The sequence below is a fragment of the Macaca nemestrina genome, chromosome 11, assembly GCF_043159975.1.
Source record: "Macaca nemestrina isolate mMacNem1 chromosome 11, mMacNem.hap1, whole genome shotgun sequence".
Classification (NCBI taxonomy): Eukaryota; Metazoa; Chordata; class Mammalia; order Primates; family Cercopithecidae; genus Macaca; species Macaca nemestrina.
In genome coordinates, this window is record NC_092135.1 from 114,582,817 (window position 1) to 114,590,226 (window position 7,410).

Below are 7,410 nucleotides of genomic sequence, written 5' to 3' on the forward strand. Positions count from 1 at the left end.
CTCCCAGGCCAGAACAGGCAGTTTTTTATGGATATGGTGTGATGTTGCTCACGCCTCAAACTTCTCATCCCATCTGTCCTTCATGAGCACTACGATGTTGTAAACGGTTTGGGCTGGAGCAGCCCCCCAAGAATTGATCTTGTGTGTCCCCCTCTGTGGCAGTTTTAAAATGTGGCCCCCAAATTCTTTGACCCTCCTCCCATCAAGAATTGGGATCTGTCTCCCCTTGCCCTGAATCTGGCCTTGTGACTACTTGACAAATGAATGCAGTGCTGTGCCAACTTCTGGGCCCAGGCCTTCAGACACTGGCAGCTCTCACTTCCTGTCTCTTGGGACACTCACTCTTGGAACGCAGCCACTGTGCCCACAAGAAGCCAAAGTAGCCCTTGGGGAGGAGAGGCCCACGTGGAGAGGAGCCCATGGCCCTGGCTGTGCTCCCGGCTGACCAGCACCAGTGTGCCAGGACTGGGGGCTGCTGTCCTGGGCACCCCCAGTCACGTCGTCCCATCGGACAGCACATGGAGCAGAGGTGAGCTACCCCACCAAGCCCTGCCCAGGCTGCAGATGCATGAATGACCACTGTCCCATAAGCCACCATGTCTCGGGGTGGTTTGTTATTTGCAATAGAAAATGGGCCCACCTGGCTCTGGTGAACAAGCCCTTCAGCCTCCAGATGGTTTCATATATTTTTCTTAAAATAGCATCTGTCCCAGCCATCCTGTAGACTCTTCTTTCTTTGGCAAAAGACTCTCAGCCCATCTCTCTAAATGAAGATGGTGATTAGCAGGAATTTTATTCCTAGAAGCCCACTCGCCACTTTTCTCATTTCGTTTCTCCTCACAGTCCTCTCCTCCTATTTTCATGTCTTTTCTCTTCCAATGGACAGCTTCATCTCAGCCTCAGCTCCTGTAACCCCACCAAGGGACTTCACTGCATGTCTTTGTGGAATCTCGGAGTGCGCATGTGCATGTGTGTGCGTGTGTGCATAGCTGTGTGCAGAGCATAGTGTTGCAAACATTGCAGCTGGTAGTCAAGGAGCTGAAGGTTTTGATTGTTGACATTTTTTGTGTGTATCAGTTTCAGACTAATCATTCCTCTTTTAAGATATTTTAAAACTAAAATCCACCTTTTCGTGTTATATCATTTTGTGTTTTTCAAATTTTCTACCATGGACATGAATTACTTTCATGAGGAAAATAAAACTCACTTCCAATGCCAACACTGAGAGTTGACCAGAACTCACATCCAGGCAAATTTCTTTCCAGCCTTTTGTCTATATTCAGACATCTGTTGGGTGTTTGAAATCATCCCATAAATACAGTTCTGGGTCTTGAATTTTCACTGTACTATGTATTTCAAGGTCTCTCTCTCTCTCAACAAATACCTTCTCAAACCTGATTTTTCATTACAGTGTCCTATCATATATAGTGTTCTTTATAATGTTCTACCATAAATAAATAATTCTTTTAATTCGTTTAGCAAAATTTATGTGACATTTAGATTGTGATATATGTGTGTTTGTGTGTGTGTATATATATATATTGCCACACATATGTGTTAGTGTGCATATGTATGTGTGTCACAGCTTTGTACATAAACTTCTAAATCTTTGAACCTTTAAATTCTTGAATGTTTTCACTTTGATTCCTAGAAGTCAAAGTTCCAGGTTAAACCCTGCGAACTTTTGGGAGGTTCTTGATATACAGTACAAGATGGCAGAAGCCATCCCTTCTGAAATATCTACTTGGCCGCAGGAACCATCTCCTTATTGCCTGGGCATCTGTCGCCCTTTTATTCCTAGGAAAGGGCCAAGGATTGGGAAGTTCAAGGGAAGGAAAAACCAGGTGAAGATATGGGAGAAAGTATTTGGTGGAAGAAAAATCTCCTAAACTTAGTTTATAACCTTTGAATGGCTCGGGAGACAGTTTTTGTTTCCTGGCCTAATAAGATGAAGGAAGAGAACCAGCAATAGTCACATGGTAGATGCCTTCCATATATGACTTCACTCAATCCTCACAGGGCCCCTGATTTCTTATTATCTCTGTTCTATCAACAAGGAAACTTTGGGCTCCAACAGGTTAAATAACCTGCCCAGGGTCTGATAGCTGGTAAGGGTGGAGCCTGGGTATGGACCCAGGACTGTCCGGCTTCAGAGCCAGCGAAACACACGCCAGCCTGGCCCTGCATTTCCACTGCAGTGTAGGGGAAGGTGAGTGGGCTCTGTCTCACCCTCACTCTTTCTGCCTCCCTAGCCCTGTCTGCTCTTTCTCCGTTTGAACAGCGGGGATGAGATGAAGATAAGGAGCCCTTTCCCAGCTGTCACACAATGTGGGACATCATACCCCAGAAGTTATTGAACCTTTTTCTTTCTCTGCAAATGTCTGAATCTGAGTGAAGCCTCCTACATCCCTCAACCCTGCTTGGATGACCTTTGGCAACCCTGCTGGGCAGAGGATTTGTGGGTTGTCGGGGAGTCCTCTGTGCTGCTCTGATCTGCATTCTTCCAGCACATGTTGTCTAGGACCATAAGCTCCCAGGCTGTGTGATGAGGGGAGGGAGTGTGGCAGATCAAGGAGTATTAATAAGGCGGCCACTGGCTGCTAGGCCTCTCCTCAGAGTCTGTGACAGGAGCAGTGCGCAGAGGGCAGCCGAGGGCAGAGGGATGTGCATGCCACTCTGAACCCTGTGTTTAAACCCTAGCATGCCACAGGAGGATTGCTCCTTAATCAGAGCTTTGTCCAAACCCTCACTCTCCTAGCCACTAAATTGCATCTCTTACCCCTTCAGATTTCCTTTGCAAAATTTGTCCTCCGGGGAGCCACCCCAGATGGACCCCACGTGGCTCTATTTAGATGTCTCATTCTTTTCGGGGAGCTTCATCTGGAGGTGACATTCAAGCTATTTAAAAACAGTAAGAATGAAGCTAGTCCTAGACCAGTCTTAACAGACAGCTCTGAAGGCAGGAGGCTCCCAGAGGCTCTCTGCTGGGGCAAGTGTTAACCCTTTCGTTGCTGGACTCAGGGAGGTCTGAAGGTGCCAGGAGAGAAGGGCACTAGAGGGGCTCATGGTAGTGGCTATTTCCCAAGGGATACAGAAGTTTTTCAATATTTTAATAATTGGTTTGGCTGTACCAGTGCATACAGGTTTGGCTGAGGAAAAAAATGGAGACTTGCCCATGGTTTCTTAGGGTCATTGCAAGTGTGTCTTTGCTGACCCCTCTGTAGACATAGTGACAGGTCCTTCTTCCTCTGCACGTCCATACAGAGCCTAACATCGGTTTCTGGATTCAGGTAACTGCCACGTTCTAGCTCATCAGGGATGAGCCTCATGTGACCCAAAGCCCATTCCCAGTTCCACAAATGAGGGATCCTCCATCTTTAGTTCCCCCCATGGCAATATGCACCTCCTGATGTTTCTCTTGTAGCAGGCAGCTAATCAAAGGTGGCTGAAAAAAAATGATTGGCCTTTTGTGTGGGTTAAATTTGCATAAAATTCCATTAGGGAATTGCCATTCTCATAGACAGTGTGGTCAATAACACAGTCTCTCTCCCCAGTGGTTTGGCCATTCCTCTCCTTGACAGTGGCAAGACACTGGCCTGAGACACCAGGAGCTACTCCACCACCAGCAGCTTTAAGGCCTTGGGTGGGAATTTCCCTCTCTGGGCTTTGCTTTTCTTCTCTGCAAAACAAGGGCCTGAAAGAGCCAATCTCTCAACCCCTGTTCAATGTCTGAAATGATTTAATCCAGTGGTTCCCTTCCATTGCTGCAGTGATGTTAAGAAAGTTGGCTGGAGAGCCAGGTGGGCTGGCTTCCAATGCTAGTTCAGCCATTCTCTTGCTTTGGGCATAATAATAGGATTCTAGTGAAGGTTAAGTAAGTTCACACAGGTAAAATGTTTAGAACACTTGGTCCTTAGTAAACCCTCAATGAATATTACCTATTTTTGCTGCCTCTGGTTATCTGTAGGTTTTGTGAAGGCTGGATTCTTACCTGTATTAAGTGATACCTAAAGCTGCCATATTCTAATGCTTAGCTGAGTAGCCCATGAGCAGGCTCCCATTAGGGTCTCTATCCTGTATTGGAAGGAACAGAACTGACATGTACTGAGGTTTCACTCTGGGTCAGACCTTGTACCAGACACTGAACATGTACCATCTCACTGAATCCTCCTAACAATGGCAAAAGCCAACACCTATTCTCCCCTTGCTCTACTCCTACGGAAATGGACGTAGGTTCACTAAGATGAAAGCCACATGGCTAATAATTAGGGGATTATGGATTCAGACTCAGGTTTGTGGGCCCCCAAAGCCCATGCCAGGGTGAACAAAATGAATTCCCCTGGAATGACAATTCATTATCAGCCCAGGCTCTTCCCAGGATAGAAAGCTGATACCTGCATTTGTTGAAGGAAGCCATCCTGTGGGTCAGCGCAGGGAGCATTTCCCCTGAAGACTTCTCCCTCTTCTTTCAAGCCAGGCTTAAGGATCCAAACAACAAAGGAAGATGAAAGAACCTTGTTGATGAAGTCCTCTATCCTTGGAAGAAGAAGTTTCAAAAATAAAATAAAAAATGAAGAATAGGGTGGCAGGGGGCCGTTGCTGGGGGAGAGAACAATCCTTGACAAATATCTTCTGTTAATAAATTCCATTTTGCCTTGAAAATATTTGCCAACTATCTAAGCAGAAAAAATTTTCACATACCAGGTCAAACCATTGCTGAAATGCCTCTCTAGTCTGCCTGCCCACAGCCCCTGTTTCCATAATGTCCCAGGAGGCAGCCTCTTGTGGACTTCTGTGGTCTTCGCCCAGGAAGACTGACCTTTTTCATGAAGGGGATTCAGGGGAATTTAGGCAAGCTCTCCTCCTAGGCCCAGGAGAAGGTGTTCTAGTGGCCCTGCAGGTCTTTCTATGTACCCATCTTCCTCTTCCTTTCCCCTTCCCCTCCCTTCCCTTCCCCTTCCTCTCCCCTCCCCTCCCCCTCCCCTATTCTCCCTTCTCTCCATTTCACTGAACCAGGGGGTAAGAAACTTTTCTCGTCTCTCTTCTGCTTCCCTCCCAGGTTCATCCACCTCTTCTCAATCAAGAATAACTCTTTCCTTCTCTCAAACTTGCTTGGTTTTGTTGGTTGGGAGAAAAGAGTTTCTCCAACCCTTAGTTTTGCTGCACTTCCAGCCCTCTGCTTTCATGGATGAATAAATTCAACACCTTTTCTGGAGGGGCTACTGGGGTGGCTTCCATTTTGAAAAAGTGCATCAGGCCTCAATATTAGATTTGGAGACAATTCCAGTTTGTCCCAAGGACTTGCTCATTTTGTTTTATCGAATTTGCTTAGGGATATGACCTCTTAAAGGTCCTGCGGGTAGATTTATGCCAAAACATACACCATTCAGGGACTCGTGAAACCATCTGGGGAATATTTGGATGAAAAAGAAAGGCATTTGTTAACATTGTTCTGCCAAGCTGGAGAGCAAACGTAGATCTAGTTCAAACTAAAATGAGGCCAGAGAGTTGATTATCTTTTCCCCTAGATGGACCATCGTTCTACCTCCAGCTCAACTTTCCCTTCCTGGAATAGACAGAGGCTGACTTCCACTACATGGTCATCCAGCCCGCCTAGGAGAGTGCATCCAGTATGGCTGCTTGTTTCAGAAAGAAGCACGCTTGGTCTCCTATGCCTGGACCTTGGGGCACAGTTATTCTTATTTTTCCCTCTGGTGTACTTCGGAGACTTTTTGAGAGCCTGATGATTTTTTTTTTAAATTTCTTTTAACTTTTTTTTTTTTTCTTTTTTCTAATAGAGACAGGGTTTTGCTATGTTGCCTGGGCTGATCTCCAACTCCTGGGCTCAAGCGAGACTCCCTCCTCTGTCTCTCAAAGTGCTGGAATTCTAGGCATGAGCCACCGTGCCTGGACTGAGCCTGATGATTTCCTATTCTATGAGGTCATAGAATGGGAGCCTTTGGGTGAGCAAGACTTCTCTGGGGTAAGAATACCCAGAGCCCAGCCCCTATTCAAGTTAACCCTTCTTTCCTCTTTCTCTTCCTTCAGCAACAGTTTTGTTGTTGTTGTTGTTGTTGTTGTTGTTGTTGTTGTTTTGAGATGGAGTCTCGCTCTGTCGCCCAGGCTGGAGTGCAGTGGTGTGATCTCGGCTCACTGCAACCTCTGCCTTCTGTTTCAAGCGATTCTTCTGCTTCAGCCTCCCAAATAGCTGGGACTACAGGAGCATGCCACCACACCCGTCTAATTTTTTGTATTTTTAGTAGAGACAGGGTTTCACTGTGTTAGCCAGGATAGTCTCAATCTCCTGACCTTGTGATCTGCCCGCCTCGGCCTCCCAAAGTGCTGGGATTATAGGCGTGAGCCACCGCACCTGGCCTCAGCAACTGTTTTTGATGCTATGTTCCCTACATGGTGCTAGGTGTCAAGGATGCAATGATAAATAAGAAAGAAAGATTCTTGCCTTAATGGCGTGAGCCACCACACCTGGCCTCAGCAACTGTTTTTGATGCTATGTTCCCTACATGGTGCTAGGTGTCAAGGATGCAACGATAGATAAGAAAGATAGATTCTTGCCTTAATGGAACATACTGTCTGGTGAAAGACAGATGCCAAGCACCAAGTTGGTGTAGTATAGCAAATGCAAGAGCCATCTGAAAACTTTCTGATATCACGTTTTGTCCTTTGCCATTAAAAGCTTCATTTTGCTGGGCACAGTGGCTCACGCCTGTAATCCCAGCATTTTGGGAGGCCGAGGTGGGCGGATCACGAGGTCAGGAGATCGAGACCATCCTGGCTAACATGGTGAAACCCCATCTCTACTAAAAATACAAAAAATTAGCCGGGCATGGCGATGGGTGCCTGTAGTCCCAGCTACTCAGGAGGCTGAGGCAGGAGAATGGCGTGAACCCGGAAGACAGAGCTTGCAGTGAGCCGAGACAGTACCACTGCACTCCAGCCTGGGCAAAAGAGCGAGACTCTGTCTAAAAAAAAAAAAAAAAAAAAACTTCATTTTAGGCTGGGTGCGGTGGCTCATGCCTGTAGTCCCAGCACTTTGAGCGAGGGCGATCGGCTGAGATCGGAAGTTCGAGACCAGCATGGAGAAACTCTCTCTACTAAAAATACAAATTAGCCAGGTGTGGTGGCACATGCCTGTAATCCCAGCTACTTGGGAGGCTGAGGCAGGAGAATCACTTGAACCCGGGAGGAGGAGGTTGCAGTGAGCCGAGATCACATCATTGCACTCCAGCCTGGGCAACAAGAGAGAAACTCCGTCTCAAAAGAAGAAGAAAAAAAAAAGGCTTCAATTCTGACGCTTTCATTGGAATTGGAATGGGGCTGGGAGTGGGAACCGGGGCTGCCGGGGCCATCTTGCTGCCCCCAGGGAGAACAGGTCTGAGGTGGAGCCAAGCA

At 46.9% G+C, this 7,410-nt stretch overlaps 1 long non-coding RNA gene across 1 annotated transcript; it reads right to left on the bottom strand.

The window, feature by feature from the left end:
• Positions 1–2,224: 2,224 nt before the first annotated feature.
• LOC112426557 (uncharacterized) lies at positions 2,225–5,907 on the bottom strand. The gene is made up of 4 exons (XR_003017940.2): positions 5,546–5,907; positions 4,702–4,819; positions 4,395–4,536; positions 2,225–3,445 (listed from the first exon to the last, which is right to left on the bottom strand). It is a non-coding gene; the product is annotated as an uncharacterized lncRNA (long non-coding RNA).
• Positions 5,908–7,410: the final 1,503 nt, after the last annotated feature.